This window comes from Lissotriton helveticus, chromosome 4_1, assembly GCF_964261635.1.
Source record: "Lissotriton helveticus chromosome 4_1, aLisHel1.1, whole genome shotgun sequence".
Taxonomy (NCBI): Eukaryota; Metazoa; Chordata; class Amphibia; order Caudata; family Salamandridae; genus Lissotriton; species Lissotriton helveticus.
The window spans coordinates 579,194,224-579,212,615 of NC_136063.1; the positions used below are offsets into that span (position 1 = coordinate 579,194,224).

At 44.7% G+C, this 18,392-nt stretch overlaps 1 protein-coding gene across 1 annotated transcript in view; it reads left to right on the forward strand.

The window, feature by feature from the left end:
* ARFGEF1 (ARF guanine nucleotide exchange factor 1) overlaps positions 1-18,392 on the forward strand; it is a 972,411-nt gene that overhangs the window by 699,180 nt on the left and 254,839 nt on the right. The window lies entirely within an intron of this gene.

Below are 18,392 nucleotides of genomic sequence, written 5' to 3' on the forward strand. Positions count from 1 at the left end.
GAAAAAGAATTTGCTGTCGTATAAATAATTATGAAATCTACCCTTAATTCATTTTTTGAGGTTATCCTTCCTCAGGCAGGCAAAACATCAAAGACTCGCCAAAGAAGTTTACAAAAACAGTCTTTGGAGCGGTTAGCTGCTAAGGCTAGGACTGGGAATTGACACCGACAACTCACTGTAGAGCGGTGGGTCTACCACATAGCCTTATATGCAGACGATCTCATAATGTTTCTCAGCCACGGGTACAGACCTTGAGGGGGCTAGGGACTTATTAGTGGCTTTACAGAGAGAGTAGCAGGCCTCAAGGTGAACTGGAGCAAGTCCTGTCTATCCTCATCAAGCAGGGATGGGAAAAACCACAGACACCAATCTCCCCTCCCATTCAGTGATAATTAAATGGGAGGGGAGATTTATTCCGTATATAGTGGTGCAAATATATCATGATAGAGCAGATCTCTTGGAGGGAAATGTGGGAAGGATTGTAGGGGGTAGAAGGACAGTTTTACCTTTTGGGGTACACTACCCTTATCATTAATGGGCAGGCTTCCCTACTATAGATGGTGATCCACCCTAGGCTGCTATATGTGTTTGGGGTGCTACCGGTGTGGATCCCTGCAGAGAAGTTTAAGCATCTTCGGAGACTGGTGATGGAGTTCATATGGGGGACTGGACAGAGATGAGTGGCCTGAAAGACTTTGTTGCGTCCCAGAGCAGACGAGGGTTAGCAGTAACGTACTTTGAATATTACTATATTGCAGCTCAGTTGCAGTGGCTAACAAAATGGGTGTCTAGCCAGCTTCGGGGTACAGCGCAGCAGGGGGAGAGGTGCCCTGCACAAGATCTCCTGGCTAGAATAGTGCTGCGATTACCTGTGCCACAAAGGGCTCTGTCAGAATAATTGTGGGTAGCCCACAAGTGTTGGATTTGCAGCTTACAGAGGGTCACAACAAAGCGACCTTACGCACCGGAGATCCCATTGGAGTATTATATGGAGTTACCACATGGAGCAGATTGGAGGAGGCTGGGTCAGTGGGCGGAGGCTGGAATTCTCACGATGGGGCAGTTATACGAGGATGGAGTGCTGTTGCCATTTGATACATTTATTGAGCGAAATGACATACTATGGGGTGATTTCTTGCTTAATACTGCCCTGACGTCGGCAATCCATAAACACTGCGGGAGCTGTTTGACTAAACCCCTCTGAATACAGGGTGCCAATATGTGGTATCAGCGGCAGGGACATTTAAAGCGGTTAATTGTTTGTATAGAAGTAGAGCAATGCTTCTGCCGCTTCAAGAGTTGCAGCGGAAGTGGGGGGAGGATATAGGGGAGCCAATAGAAGACAAAGGGTGGACGGAGCTCACGGAGAGGGTTAATAAGGTTTCCAGGAACGCAAGGTTCCAACTGATACATTTTTATGTCTTCGATGGAGCATACCTCACTCCTGGGTGTCTAAATCAGTATTTTAATATGGTAATAGAAGCTTGCCCCAGATACGGAGAAATAGAAGCAGAGTTCCTTCACATGTTTTGGAGTTATCCGAAGATAGGACATTTCTGGAGAGAAGTGACAGAGGTGTTGTCAGACATTACTTAAAAGGAGGTGCACTTGAATCCAGGGCATTGCCTAATTCCTAGATATCCACACACTGCCAAAAATAAAGTTACTAGTAAGTTTCAGGATTTGAGATTGATATTAGCGAAACGAGATAACACAAGCCATTGGAAGGCGAGAGGAGGCCCTAATATAGACAGGGGGAGGAGGGAACTCAAGCGCTGGGCAGGCAGTGAGGGAACAGCACGGCTTCGAGATGCTAGGCGTAATGGGTGTGAAAAGACGTTGGATGCAACCAGGGCGTGGGAAGCTCTGACTCTGCATTTCAAGCAGTTGAATGACATTACGGATGAGGGTGATGGAAATGCCCCATAAGCAGGGGCTTGCAATGGAGGGAAGCACGGGGAGATGTGGCACGGCAGTGCTCCTCTACAGGCAATTGATTGGAGGTCATGCTTATTGCATCCATGGGATGGAATAGATAACAGAGTGGACCTGGGAGGCCTGCCCAAGGCACCAGACTGGAACTTCACCTTGGAAGGAATCCATGCCTAAAGAAATTTTGTGACATTTCCTGAAAACTCTAGATTTGTTCGCTAAAAGCATGTTCTATGAGGCACCCTTGCAAATTTATCTTCACTAGTTTACTGCACTCACTACTGCAGAATGGTGCTTGACACACAGGCAGCAACAGTATGTCCTTTGGAGGAAAGACGGTTATCCTTTGCATCCTGTATTTTCGTTGTACCTTACACTCGCCTTCACATGAGGCCTCCTCAACAGTGCCTGGACAGTCAGTGGTGCAAGTCCTCAGATAGAATTCAAAATAATTCCGCCACCAGCAGCAATAAAATCTTCTCAGTGGTGGTACAAGGCAGAAAAACTCCTCAAATGAGCCCCATCTCGTCAAGAGACTGTGACTCATGTGATGATGTGATCTATATTATATAATTTCTCCCAGCAATAAAGCCAAATGAGATAATACGATACAGTACATTTTCACAAGCAGGTAAGGGGCAGATCCAGTCTTCTGTCACTCAAAGCACAAAACATTTGGAAATTGCCCATAGACAGAGGCTTGCAAATCTTAGCAGTTCACTTTCCAGGTGTTCAAAATATAGAGACAGACTTACTCAGCAAAAGTATCCAAAAAAACCACAAAGGGGCCATAAACCACAAAGTGCTACACTGAACCTTCTACATATTAGGCTATATTTTAACTAGATCTGTTAGAAAACAGTGGAAATAAGAATTAACCAAACTTCACTGCAGGGTTCTACAAATCAAGAACGAAGGAGAGTGCCCTTTTGATTTACCAATCAAAGAAATATTTGTTCTCATACCTCTGATCCCGTTTGTAATCATCAAACTGAGGGACTAGAAAGTGAGGATGTTCCTCATTGTACCAATATGTCCATGCTAGTGGTGGTTATCCGACCTTCATCATATTTCAGAGTGTCTACACATGAAGTTACATTGCAGACAAGATCTTCTTCACAAATTCAGAGGCCAGATCTTAATTACCAACCTAATTTTTTTTAATTTGTGGGGATGGCTGCTGAACTTATGCATTATGGACATCAGACTCTTCCACAGGACAGTATGGACCTCGAAAGGAAGCCAGTGCCCAGCCACTATATCTTCCTATATTTTCAAATGAAATTGAGTCTGCATCTGGTACATTTACCAGAAACTCCATTCAAGAAATGTGAGGAGGAAGCAGTAATTCCTTACCTTCTCTTTTTGGCAAATTAAGGATTGTAGTTTTCTTATTTAAAGGTACATCTTACTGCTATTGCTGCTCAAATGAAGTGTCCTTCACAGACCTCTTTCTACACTATTTCTGTTGTTAAATAGTTCCTTGAATTAATTTGTAAAAGTTTTCCCATCAGTTAGAAGGCATTCTCCTCTACGGAAATTCAATGTGGTGCTTTCAAAACGAATGTGACCCCTTTCTGACTATTGAAAATGCCTCCTTCGTACTTTGTGGAACACTGCTTTTTTAGTAGCCGTTACATTTGCTTGCAGAATTAGTGACATTCTAGCTGTATGTTCTCAGAAGTCTTCAAAGATTCCTCTAAAGGCAAAATGGTTATGAGGAGTCACCTACGTTTTCTTCACAAGATAGTCTCTGACTTTCATGTCAATCCGACTCCTCCTCCCTCCCTCCCTTCCTCCTCTTCCTCCTCTCTCTTCCTACTCTTCTTCCTCCTCCGTCCTTCTTCCCCTCCTTTCTCCTCCTCTCCCTCCTTCTCTCTCCCACCTACTGCCTCCTCCTTCCCTCCCTCTTTCTCCTCTTCTTCTCCCTCTTTCTCCTCTTCTTCTCCCTCTTTCTCCTCCCCTGCCTTCATTCGTACCTCCTCCCCCCACCTCACCCTCTCCCCTTTCCTCCCTTCTACCCGTTCCCTCTTTCCTTCTATCTCCTTTCTCTCCACAAATCCTATATCAGAATTGACTGCATGTTCGTAACCACAAGTTTACTAGTCAGGCTTCAGTATGCTCAAATTACAGGGGGGACAATATCAAACGACTACCAGGTTTATATATTTCTGGAGGGAGGAGTTATACCTAAATCGAGAAGAAGTTGAAAATACTAGCCAAACCTGACAAGAGAACCAGCAAATTCAGCCAAACTAGCTCAGAGCAAAAGGGGTTAATTTGCAAAAATGACTCTTCATGCACATCATTCAACTCCCACTGGAATTCCTTTAGGTCACATTTAGGGGCTTAACTATTGTCATTCCAGTATGAATACGAAGGGAGGAAATCCTGATGGTGAAAAATGAGGCGCAGGAGCTATATAAACATAGCACATTAAACTAAATAGGCTGTTGTATGGCGTTTTAGATTCATGCCCTTATATAGGTACAATTCACGTTGCCCTTATATAGGCATATAAATCAAGCCCTTATTTAGACACAGCCCATGCAGTCCAAATAAAGGCATGGCTACTTCCATCCGTTTACCAAACGTCACAACGATTTCTTGGAAAACCAGCTTAAGCGGTTTGGGACTTCCCTTTGCTTGAATATTGATTTCTCCAACAACTCAGTTTATAATGAACATCTTTTCCTTCGGGGTTCATTCATGACATTTATATGCCCGACTTTACGTCAAACATGGCATTCCTAAACACCTTCAAGGTATAAATATACCTTCACTTGCTATGGCAAAGCACGGTGTGGTCTGGTGCAGTTGGTCGGCCTGCTTGCCCGATGCAGCTCGCTACAGCAAGTACCGAAGGAAGCTGACTCTCCAGCTGATGCACTGATCAGGAAGCTGCCCTCCTCTGCCGAGAATCCAGCTCCAGTGTTTCTGACTCCCCTTGCAGGGTATTGGAAAATCGAGTACGAGACCGAGATACCAGACCTCCTTCATTCCAAGGTATGGAGCTGATTAGAACCTAGAGAAACCTTTGGCAAATTCTTGGCAAAACTAAACCTATGCTAAAGACCATACTTACTTCTTCCCACGTACTAGACCTAGGTTAGGTACATTGGGGTAGGCGTATTTTAGAAGCACCAGTTGAGTGTTTTAGCTGTGTTATTTATGTATGTATTTTTATATGGCTTAGAAACCATACAATGTTATTACAGTATTATTTCATATTACTGTTTATGCTGTAGGCATTATACTTTGCATTCTGTCTAACGATTGTAGCAGTTCACCTCTCTTGCATGAGAAAGAAGACTGTTCAATAAACCCCTTATATTGAAACGCCAGTCTCTCTATTTTCTCTGCAAACACTGTAGAAACAAAGCACGCACGTTTGAATGAGTGAAATAGTTATCTATTGTTTCCACAACTCTGAAGATAGTTATTCCAGTCCTAGGTAAACAAAGTTGTCATGTTTATGCGGTTGTCATAAACTAATCTCTTCTTGTGTATTCGAGAAAGTTTCTAGTGACTTATGAGCTAGCTGGCACTCACAATTAAGTTTAGTATATTCGATAGAGACATACCGACCTCAGTCCTATGTCATATCTATATGATATATTATTCCAATGCGCAGAGCCTATTGGGAATATAGGAACTACACTACAAGGCTTCTTCCTGTCCTGTAGATTAGAAAGTAGTTGTAGTTTGGGGGCAGATGAAGGTGCTGTGAACCAACAAAGGCAAAAAATCTTTCTATGAAAAAGGCAACAAAGATTGAGACCCCAAAGCGTCAAAGTTTACATAACCAAATTACAATCCCTCGATGGTTAAGAGGTTGCAAATAAAATGGACTAATGGGATCCAGATGGGCTGTCTGTAGCCTTTTATAAAGATGTCCCTCCCCTACTTTTATAAAGAGTATGCTTCCCAGATTTTGGCCCCGATTACGAACCTCTTTAATTCTTTTAATGGTGATCCAAGGAATTGCTGCATCTATGAAGGAAGTTGAGGTCGTGATCCCGATTCCAGGGAAATCTCTGGAGGAGTGAATGTTTTACAGGCCATTTGCCCTGCTTAATGCAGATATCAAGATATTCAACTAAGTGCTCACCAAAAGATTAGATGGGTTTTTGCAGCGCTTTTTGAGCTACACTACATGAGTTTCGTACGGGACAGACAAGGCTCTTAAAATATTAGAAAATAGCTACCCTTACACTGCATAGAAATCAAAGTGAAAGGGGTCCTAGCTCTCGTAGTAGCTTTGAGAAACAAAAAGCCTTTAATGGGGTGAACTGGGAGTTCCTAAGTGCGGTTTTGAGTTAAATGAGGCTGGAGCCAATAATTAAAAAAAACATTTTTGTTCATTCATGTTCAGAGGTGAGGGTCAGGGCAAAGTGTTCTTGCTTTGAGAAATTCTAGCTCCAAAGAGGGGAAAGACAGGGTTGCCCCTTGTCACCCATTCTTTTTGTCCTGTCCATTGAATAACTGCCAGTATTGGTAAGAGCTAACAATGCTATCAAGGGGACTCCGTTCAGAGCAGAGGAACATAAAGTACGTTTTGTTTTTAAAACAACATACTCTTCTCCCTCACTGATCCTGAAACATCCCTACTTAAGTATATAAGATGCCTGGACATTTTTAAATAGAGATCTTAAATATTTACATCTCAAAGGGGAGGGAATCCAGGCGCAAAACCTTGTGCCTAGTGTAGTGGGCTGAGACCTTGATCAAATTTAGACTAAACCTCAAAGACTTCTTGTCGACCTGGACCAAAGCTAAAAGACCTGCTGTAAGAGCCAGAGTAACAGTAGATTTTAAAGAAATGGCGAGGCAATGATTTATTATGGTTGGGTAGAATCAGCATCGTGAAAATGAACATTTTGCCACACCTGCTTTACCTATTTCAAGCACTTCTGACTCAGATCCCAATCTGAGACAGAGAGAGGATGTGCAGAAGCAGGTAAATAGATGTGTATGGACATGATATCAAGCTAGACTCAATATCAATATCCTCATGGCCTTAACAACGATAGGAGGCTTGGCATTTAAAAACCTTACAAAATCATAATTATGCAACCCGGAGATGGCAAAAAGCAGGTTTTTTCATGGAAAGCTGTTGCGGGCATTCATTATAGAATATACCCTGTCTCTAAAAATAGGTGAGATCTGATAATATGTAAATTTCAGAAACAGCAAAACTTCCTCTCCTAGTAGGAGTTAAAATCGGGTTCAAGTGGGGATTCACATTTCACCCATCTCCATTTACGCGTGTACTTTGGTACCCAGTTTTTTCTGTCGTTGCAAGGAGAAAGATTCAATCATTTGAGGAAGGTGGAATGTATTATGATTAGAGATATGTTTGACACGGGTGAAATGAAATAATTTCAGGAATACAAGAAAACCTTTAAATTATTTGAACTTGCAATATGTGCAAATCAAACATTTGGTCATATACCCCGTATTGAGGAGGAGCGAGCATACCTCTGACACCTTTTGAAATGTTTCTAGAGGCATATGATTGGACGAAGAGCCTGATCGCAAAACTTTGTAGCCTTGTCAATCATAACATAGTCTGAGGAAATCGGATTATTAAATGCAGTGGAATGCAGATTCAAGTAAAGAGTTAAGAGACAAGAATTGAGAGAAGCAGTGACTTTACATACTCAAATGTTTCAGAAATATATAACACATCGCAAAGCTGAGAATAAGTTAATGATACCCTGGTATTTAACTCTTAGCAGATTAGAGAACATGTACACTGCAGCATCAGACACACACTAGAGATGTGGGAGGGCATGAGGTACATTTGACCACATTTGGTGTAAGTGGGCAGATGGGGTCCTCTGTCCTTCAGGGCGGCAGACTTAATGTCCTCGGCTACCCTAAATTTCAGAATAAAAACTGGTCCGAGGCATGTGTGCTGTAGCACACATGCTTTGCATACTCCATCTAGTGTTGGGTCGAGATGTTTGCAAGTTGTTTTTCTTTGAAGATGTCTTTCCTAGTCATGAGGTAAGGTGACTCCTCCTTTCGGTGATAGTGCGCATGGACATCGACTCCATTGTTAGATTATTTTTCCTCCACCATTGGGTTGTTTATTGCTGTTCTCCGGTTCGAAACCGTTCTTTGGGTTCCCTTCGACACGTAATCCTCTCTACCCTCGAAGGTATTGTTTACGCGCGCGTTTCCCATGTCTCCGAGTATCGTTTCGACATCGGAATCTAATTAGATTGAAAAGCTTCGTGGACGGCCTTCAAGGCCTAACCGTCCCGGTCAGCTCTCCGTCGATGGATCGGACTCAGTTTAATTTTTGTCCTCAGTGCCACGCGAAGTGTTCGCGCACTGACTCACACAAGCTGTGCAACTTGTGCTAGTCTCCTGAGCACAAGGAAGAAGACTGCGTCGTTTGCAGATCGTTCCGATCGAAAAAGACTGTTCGCGATTGTCGGGCTCGACGTCGTGAGATGCAGCGTCAAAGCTTCGAAAACACGCTGGACATCTTCGGTGAAGACTCCCGCCAAGAAGACATCGAGGCATTAACGGCAGAGGAGGAGGAAGCCTTCTCTGAACAAGACTCGGAGCTCGAAATAGACCTCGACACCGCAGGCACATGGTTACGTGAGTACCGAAGATCCCTTGCCCCCACAAACTCCGAAAAAAACCAAGGCTTCGGCACCACCTCTGCCTCCTGGCCAAGGTTGGCACAGAGACAAAGTTTCTGACGCCCCCCCTCCGGGCCCGGCACTGACACTCCCAGTCAAGCCTTCCGGCTCAACAAAAGTCCTCCTCGGAGCCGAAAGCCAAGCAGCCTTAGGAGCTGAAACCTTCTGCCCCGAAAGGTCAGCCCCCGTCGACACCGAAAACTTCGGCACCAAAGACTTTGGTTCCGAAACATAAAGAGACCCCTGTGGATCCGAAATTGGCAAGTTCGAGGCATATGGGCTGCATATCATACACTAGTGCATAGATCGCCATCTGGTGGTGGTCCCAGATGATTACACTTTGTTGTTGTCCTGGAAGAGTCTTTGTATGGTAGATGACGACTCCTCTGGAGTATAGTGCGCATGGGCGTCGACTCCATCTTCAGATTATTTTTTTCTGCCAACGGGCTCGGATGTGTATGTAGCTCCCGCTCGGTTTCATTACCAATATTATTTCGTCGCGCATTCCTTGGTCCCTACCGTTGGTATTGGTATTGTTTTCCATCGCGACTTACTTTATACACGCGTCTCGAATAACCTTAACTTCTCCATTCCGGTGATCGTCGGGGCCGTTGGGCCCAACTGCGCCATTGGGCCTTCGGCTCATGGAAAGAACACCCTTCAAGAAGTGCCCTCAGTGTGGACACAAATTCCCCCACACTGATCTACATGAGGTGTGCAATATGTGCTTATCCCCAGAGCACGAAAGCCGACATTGCCAGGCCTGTGCTTCGTTCTCGTCGAAAAAGACGATCAGAGACAGTCGAGCTCGGAGAGTCATGGCACAATCGTCTTTATCGGCACCAGACACCCACGTCGAGGAGACTCCAGTGCAGCCGGAGTCCGAAGAAGAAGAACAGCAGGAAGAAGGCCTTGTTTCCGAAGCAGAGGATTCAGCTTCAGGAGCCGACGAGCATCAGAAGGTGACAATCCCCTACCAGCTGGTCAACGGGTCGTAAGTACAGACATCGACCCTCTTAATCCCCCCACACCGGTTGAGGCTTCGGTTCCACCTCCACCTTCGGGCCCAGGTGCACACCGATCACAAACTTCCGACGCTCCGACTTCAGGCCCAGCATCGAAGACTTCCAAAAAGCCTCTAGGCTACTCAGGCTTGAGTCAGCCTCCAGTCAGTCCCGATAACAGAAGGTTCTCAAGCCGAAAGTGAATCCTGTACAAACTCCAACACCGAAACAAACTTCGGCACCCCAAACGGTCGAACCAAAGCCAAGTCCTGCACCAAAGACAAGCCCCGCACCGAAACAAACTTCGGCACCTAAAGCTGTCAACCCGAAACACGCTTCGCAACCAACAACAACCAAAAAATCTCTGATCCGAAGAAAAATCTTGAATCGAAAAATGCTTCCGACCACAAGTCTTCGGTACCCAAACCACAATCTAATCCTAATTATATTGCTAAACCCAGCAAACAGCTCGATCCCAAACATGACAAGCCGGTTCCGAGAAAGGAATCTCCCATAGAGGAGCTTTTCCGTCCAGATCCAAAGCAAAAGACTCCTCTTATTCACCCAAAGAATGGACATGTCGCCACTTTACCTGCTTAGAGGAAACTGGAACCTCCTCTCAAACCTCCAGTCCCTCTCAAAAACATGCTCAAACTTCTCCCATAAGAATACTTCACCACTTCCAGAAGTGCCAGACCCTTACATTTCCCCACAAACACTCACCACTCATCCCACACAGTTCTGCACCAGCAGATAACGATGAGGATGATAATTCTGGGGGGGGGCAGAAGATGAGCAACCCTTAGATGATCCAGATGATATTACTGGCCCATCAGATGATCCTTGGGAAGACTACAATGCACCAGATGCCCCAGATCTACCCCAAGATGACGAATAACCTTCTAGGCCATCTCCTCCAGATAACACCATAGGGTTCACACAGCTTGTTCACAGAGCAGCAGCCTTTCATGGGGTCGATCTCCATACTGATCCAGTGGATGAGGACTTCCTTATGGACTCATCATTACCCTCTCATAAGACCACAACCACCTTGCCAATGCTTAAAGGGGTTATAAAACACACACCAGAAAGATTTAAAGAACCCGTCAGGGCCAGGGTAATTAATCCCAGGTTGGAGAAAAAGAACAAAGCTGCTCCAACTGACCAAGCCTATATCAAGGGCCAACGACCATTAGACTCTTTAGTGGTCTCCAACGCACGAAAACGAACTAACTCAGACAACGGGGGATACTCCAATCCCTGCTAAAGAGTCCAAACTCTTAGATGCTTCAGGCAAACGTATGACATCTCAAGCAGCCAACGTCTGGCGAGTCGCCAACACCCAAGCTCTGTTGGCAAGATACGATAGGGCTCACAACGATGAGCTTGAAACCCTTATACAACATCTACCAGACAAATACAAGACCAGGGCTACTGATTTGATACAAGAAGGGAAGGTCATTACTAATACTTCCATCCATTGCGCTCTAGGTGCTACTGACACAGCCTCAAGGGCAATAAATACCGGCATACTTTTACGTAGGCATGCCTGGCTGCGTATTTCTGGTTTCAAACCAGAAGTACAAACCAGTATTCTCAATTAACCCTTTGACCAACAACCTCTGTTTGGTCCCACGGTTGATACCTCTCTCGAAAAAATGAAAAAGGGCACTGACACTGCAAAATCCATGGGAGCTTCACAAAATCAAACTCCTAGAGTGTCCTTTTGTCGCTCCTCCTACAGAGGCGCCTCAACAACGTTTCCTACCAATACTGCCTCCTCTTCTTACAAAACTCCCACCCAATCCTCGCCCAATAGAGGTTATCACAGAGGAGGATACAGAGGCAGCAATACTAAAGGTAGAGGCAGAGGTACCAACACCCGTACCACCTCCGCTCCCAAGTAGTGACTCTTTAACCCCCCCCAGACCATTCCACTCCTGTCGGGGGGAGATTACAACAGTTCCTACCTGTCTGGAACTCCATCACAACAGACAGGTGGGTGAGACATATAGTTCAGTTAGGTTATTGCCTGGAGCACACTTCCACTCCTTCAACAATACCACCCAGACAGCGTACCATGTCACAAGAGCATCTCACACTCCTAAAACAGGAGGTTGTTGCTCTACTGCACAAACATGCAATAGAACCAGTTCCACTACACCATCAAAACACAGGGGTTTACTCCCTATATTTCCTTATTCCCAAAAAGGACGGCTCCCTCAGACCTATACTAGACTTGAGACCCCTAAACCTTTACATACAGTCACACCACTTCTATATGGTCACATTACAGCAGGTCCTTCCTCTGTTAAAACAAGGCGATTTCTTTGCTACCCTAGATCTCAAGGACTCCTACTTTTACATTCCCATTCACACAGAAAGTACCTTCGGTTTGTAGTGGAAGGTCAGCATTAACAATTCAAAGTCCTTACCTTCGGAGTCACTACAACACCCTGAGTCTTCACAAAGTGTATTGCTGTAGTAGCAGCACACTTGAGAAGGGAAAACATCCATGACTTTACTATATCTGGACTACTGGTTAATAAAAGCCAAGTCATACCAGCAATGCATCCAGCACACACACAAGACCATTCACCTCTTACACAAACTCGGTTTCACTATAAACAAAACAAAGTCGCATCTCCAACAGTATCTAGGTGTCACAATAGATACCTCCAAAGGACTTGCATCCCCCAAATACAGTAAGAATACAAGGCATGCAAGCACTTATACAAACATTTCAACCGCAACACTCACTACCATCTCAAGTTTTCATGCAACTATTTGGAATGATGGCATCTTGCATTTTCGTAGTACTGCACGCATCGCCCCCTGCAAGAGTGCTTAGCAAACCAGTGGAACCAGACTCAAGGTCAATTAACAGATCTCGGGTGGTCGAGGGCTGGCCACATCGCTCTCTGCAGTGGTGGAACACCAAAAACCTTTCCAAAGAACGGCCGTTCCTCGAGCCAGTTCCCCAGGTAGTACTAACCACAGACACATCCCTCACAGGCAGGGGAACTCATTTGTCACAGCACTCAGTACAGGGCAGGTGGACACCACAGCAGAAGCTACTCCATATAAACCATCTGGAGTTGCTAGCAATTTTTCTAGCTCTAAAATCATTTCAAAATTACCTATCAGGCAAGGCTGTCTTAGTCCGCACAGACAATATGACAGCCATGTACTACATTTAAAAACAGGGAGGAACACACTCCTTACAGCTCTCCCGGCTGGCACAGAGCATATGGAGGTGGATCATTCCTCAAAACATCTACCTACTAGCCGAACATTTACCAGGAGTTCACAATCCGGTTGGGGATCTGTTGAGTCGTCAGAGACAACAGATTCACGAGTGGGAACTTCATCTGCAAGTTCTTCAACCTTTCTTTCAACTATGGGGACAGCCACTAATATATCTGTTCGCCACACACCTAAATTCCAAATGCCCAAGCTTCGCCAACTGGTATCCACACCCATTGTCCAAAGGCAATGCAATATGAATGAGTTGGTCAGGCAGATTTGCGTACGCTTTTCCACCTCTCCCACACATTCTGTTAGTGGTGCGCAAGCTGCAGCAACACTCCCTCACACTGATTCTCATTGCACCAACATGGGCAAGGCAAGCAAAAAAACAAGCTACTGTGGGCCAGGCTGTACTCAAAACACTATTTCAAACCACTGCAACAGATACTGGTACTCGCCGCTAAGGGAGAGAACTGCTATTCAATCAATGCACTAGTGTGTGATCTGCAGCCCACGTGCTTCGAACGGAAAATGCTACTTACCAGTATGCATCTGTTCTTGGCATGTAGGGCTGCAGATTCACACACGCCCACCCGCCTCCCCGGCTACCTCTATCTGTTCCAGTAATATCTTAATTAGATATAATATACATGGGCATCTCTTTCGGTTCTCACACAACTTCATCATTTCTCGTAATGGCGAAAAACAATCTGAAGATGAAGTCGATGCCCATGCGCACTATACTCCAGAGGAGGAGTCATCTACCCTACAAAGACTCTTCCAGGACAACAACAAAGTGTAATCATCCAGGCCCACCACCATATTACGATTTATGCACTAGTGTGTGAATCTGCAGCCCTACATGCCAAGAACAGATGCATACTGGTAAGTAGCATTTTCCCTATTCCATCACCACCCGATTCGAAGCAAAAGAGGCTCCATATTAACCCTGACACTGGCCTTTTTCACATATAGCAAGCTCAGAAACACAAGATTCAAGAAGAGGACACTTACAAAATCCCCTTGAAGAGAAATTCTGTGGTTACAACCCCTTTTCATGTACCATCGCCTCCACCTCCAGCACCTCCATCACCACCTGAGAATCCTTTGCAAATTACACCTCAGGGTTCTCCTCAATCTCATCATGACGATGATGCAGATGATGGGGGATGAGTATTCCATTAGATCTATGTACAGATTACACAGTTGATCTCCCAGGTGAAACTGACCCAGACCTTTACTCAGCCAAACCATCTCCTCTAGACGACATCACACCAAGAACTCATTGCCGGGGCTGCACATTACCATGGGGTAGAGCTCCACAAAGAATCACTAGAAGAAGATTTTTTGTTTGAGACCTTAGTATCCACACACAGGTCATCCAATCACTTCCAATGCTTAAAGGCAAGAGGCGACATGCTGATGAGATTTTTAAAGATTCAGTCAGAACCCGCATCTTGACGCCTAGAGTGATACAAAATATGAGGCCTCTCCTACAAACCCCATATTTATCAAGGGACAAGTGCCATTAGATTCCCTAGTTGTATCCAATGCTCTCAAGAGAGCAAATTCCCAAACATCAGGGGATGCTCTTCCGCCAGATAGAGTCCAAACTAATTGACGCTTCTGGCAAGCGCATAGCCTCTCAGGCAGCAAATCAATGGCGCATTGCAAATTCCCAAGGCCTTTTAGTCAGATATGACAGCGCACACTGGGACAAAATGGAGCAATTGGTCCAATATCTCCCAGACGAGCATAAGGCTAAACACAGGACTTAGTAAATGAGGGTAAGCTAATTTCTAATTCCTCTATTTGTTGTGCTGTAGATACAGCTGACACCACAGCTAGAGAGATTAACACCAGCATCCTGCTCAGGAGACACGCTTGGTTAAGGATTTCAGATTTTAAACCTGAGGTCCAACAGTCCATCCTTAACACACCATTTGAAAAGTAACACCTATTTGTCCCTAAGGTTGACAAGGCGTTCGAGAAGATGAAAAAAGACACTGAAGTCGCTAAATCTATGTGAGCACTTCAGACTGCATCCAACAGAGGTTCCTTTTGTCACTCCTCGTAAAGAGGAGGGTCAAGAAACACAACCCTAGGGCAAAATACCTCAGCTTACAAGTGTAACCACCACTCCTTTCCCTCCAAATGGTTCTTCCCAGGAGGTTATAGAGGCAACAACTTTAGGGGTAAGGGTAACACACCCCGTAACTCTTCTTCCCCCAACAAACAGTGACTTGCCCACGCTTCCCCTGATTATACCACACCTGTCGGTGAAAGACTTCAGCAATTCCTCCCCATTTGGCAGTCTATAACATCAGACAAATGGGTGCTTGGAATTATCCAACATGGTTATTGCCAGGAGCTTACCAGCAATCCCCTAAACATTCAACCTCACTCTCACAAGTTATCTCCAGAACACATACACTTCCTAGAACAGGAGGCCTAGTCCCTTTTTACTTAAAGGAGCAAAAAAGCCAGTTCCAATACTGTACCAGGGCTCAGGGGTTTCCTTACTCTGTACTTTCTGATCCCCAAAAAGGACGGTTCCCTAAGACCTATTCTAGATCTGAGAGAGCTAAACCATTACATACTGTCAGAGCATTTTCATATGGTGACACTTGAACAGGTACTCCCACTTTCACAAACGGCAGACTTTATGCCCTACTGTAGATTTAAAAGACACATATTTTCATGTTCCAATTCATCCAGCTCATCGCAAATATCTGAGATTTGTGATATCAGTTCAAGGTACTTCCCTTCGGAGTGACTACAGCGCCCAGAGTAGACAACAAATTTGGGTCTTCCCCTACCTAGACAACTGGCTCATCAAAGCCAGCACTCACCAAAACTGTCTGCAGCACACACAGAACACAATAAATCTACTTCATCGACTGGGCTTCACCATCAATGCACAAAAGTCTCACTTGCCTCCCTCACAGATGCAGTCTTATCTAGGAGCCACTCTAGACACAGAAAAGGCTCTAGCCCCCCCCCCAATGTAGCCAGAATACACAATATTCAGACTACCACTTTTAACAGTTTCAACCCAATCAAATGTTACCAGCCATAGTGTTCATGCAACCTCTATGAATGATGGCATCTTACATAACAATTGTACCCCATGCAAGGCTTCACATGCGCCCCCTACAAGAGTGCTTAGCACGTCAGTGGAATCAGTCATAGGGTCTATTAACCGATCTAGTTTTGGTAGACGGCCGTACACATCGCTTTCTGCAGTGGTGGAATCCACAAAACTTATCAGCAGGCTGGCCTTTCATCGACCCTTTTCCACAGATCGTGCTCACAGCAGACACATCTCTAACAGGATGGGGGGCTCATCTAAAAAATTACACAATACAAGGCATGTGGAGCAACAAGCACAAAACTCTCTACATCAGCCATCTAGAGCTCTTAGCTGTCTTCTTAGCACTAAAAGCTTTTTAAACTCATTTCGCAGCCAAAACTGTCTTAGTCCGGATGGACAATATGACAGCAATGTATTATATGCAGAAGCAAGGGGGGACACACTCTCTCCAACTGCCAACGCTCGCTCAAGCCATTTGTAATCGGGCGATCAATCACAAGATCTATCTCTTGGCAGAACATCTCCCAGGAGTAAACAATCAAATTGCTGATCGCCTCAGTGGAAGTAGGCAACAAATTCATGAGTAGGAACTTCAACCCCAAGTTCTCCTTCCGTACTTCCAGCAGTGGGGTTTTCCACAAATAGAACTATTCGCCACAGCCGAAAATGCAAAATGCCCAAACGTCTGCTCCAGGTACCCACACCCACGATCAAAGGGCAATGCCCTATAGATGAACTGCTCAGGGATGTTTGCCTACGCTTTTCCACCTCTCCCGCTCATTCTATCCCTCACACTAATTCTGGTAGCTCCCACATGGGCTTTTCAAACCATGGTACACCACCCTGTTGGAGCTGTTGCTAGTGCGACATCAAAAACTTCACCTGAACTCCAGTCTTCTCACACAGAACCATGGAGAAATCATACATCCAAATCCCAAAGAAGTGAATTTAGCGATCTGGCTCCTGAAGTACTGGAGTTTGGGTACTCAAATTTACCACCAGACTGTATGAATATTTTCAAAGAAGCAAGAAAGCCGACCACCAGAGCTTGCTATGCTGCAAAATGGAAAAGATTTATGGTATATTGCAACAACAACAAAATCAATCCTTTAGAAGCATCTATACAAAACATTATTTGTTACATTTACAACTAACAGGACTGGCTTACACGTCTATTTGTTTGCACCTTACACTATTCAGAGTTCCAGTAATCAAGGCCTTTATGGAAGATTTAAAAAGGGTAATACCACCTAGGATTTCTCCTGCCCTAGTCTGGAATCTCACAATTGTCCTCACAAGGCTCATGAGTCCACCTTTTGAAACATTCCAGTTCCTCTCATGGAAAGTTGCTTTCCTCATTGATATCACATCATGAGGAGAGTTTGGTGAGGTACAGGCATTGACGCTAATAGAACCTTTCTTTAATTTATACAAAGACAGGATAGTTCTCCGTACCAATCTCATATTCTTTCCCAAAGTAGTTTCTGATGTTCATATAAACCAATCGGTTGAGTTACCAGTTTTCTTTCCTCAACCTGATTCTGTTGAAAAACACGCTCTTCACAAGCTTGACGTTAACAGAGCTTTATTGTACTACATAGATAGAACAAAGGACTTCCTCAAAAAGGTAATCATATCTCTAAATCATGTATTACGAGATGGATTGTTAAATGCATTCAAACACGCTATGCTAAAGCCAAAAGGATTTTAACTATACCCCCTAGAGCGCATTCCACTCGCAAAACAGGGGCTTCTGTTGCCTTTTTAGGTAACATTCCTCTAGCTGACATATGTAAAGCAGCTACATGGTCTACACCACACACATTTACCAAACACTATTGTGTAGATGTGCTAGCACGACAGCAGGCTAATGTAGGCCAAGCAGTATTTAAAACAATATACCAAACAACTGCAACATCTACAGGTTAGCTACCGCTTTGGGAGTATACTGCTTTATAGTCTATGCAAAGCATGTCTATCTGCAGCACACATGCCTCGAACGGATAATTTTACTTACCCAGTAAGCATCTGTTCTTGGCATGTAGAGCTGTAGATTCAAATGCGCCCACCCGCTTCATCGGGCACCTGTAGTTGTTGCAGTTCTTCCTTATACATTTATACGCATGGACATCTCTATACTACACTTACTCACTCCATTCTCAGCCTCTTGCGGGAAAACAATCTAACAATGTAGTCGATGACCATGCGCACTATCACCGAAAGGAAGAGCCACCTTACCTTGTGACTAGGAAAGACTTCTTCGAAGAAAAAACACTTGCAAACATCGGGACCCAACACTAGATGGCAGGAGTTTTCAGAGCATGTGAATCTACAGCTCTACATGCCAAGGGCAGATGCTTACTGGGTAAGTAACATTATCCTTAGGGGCTAAATCAGCCCATAGTTATTATCAGTTATGGTGTTTGTGACGTGCTGTTCGACGCATTATTC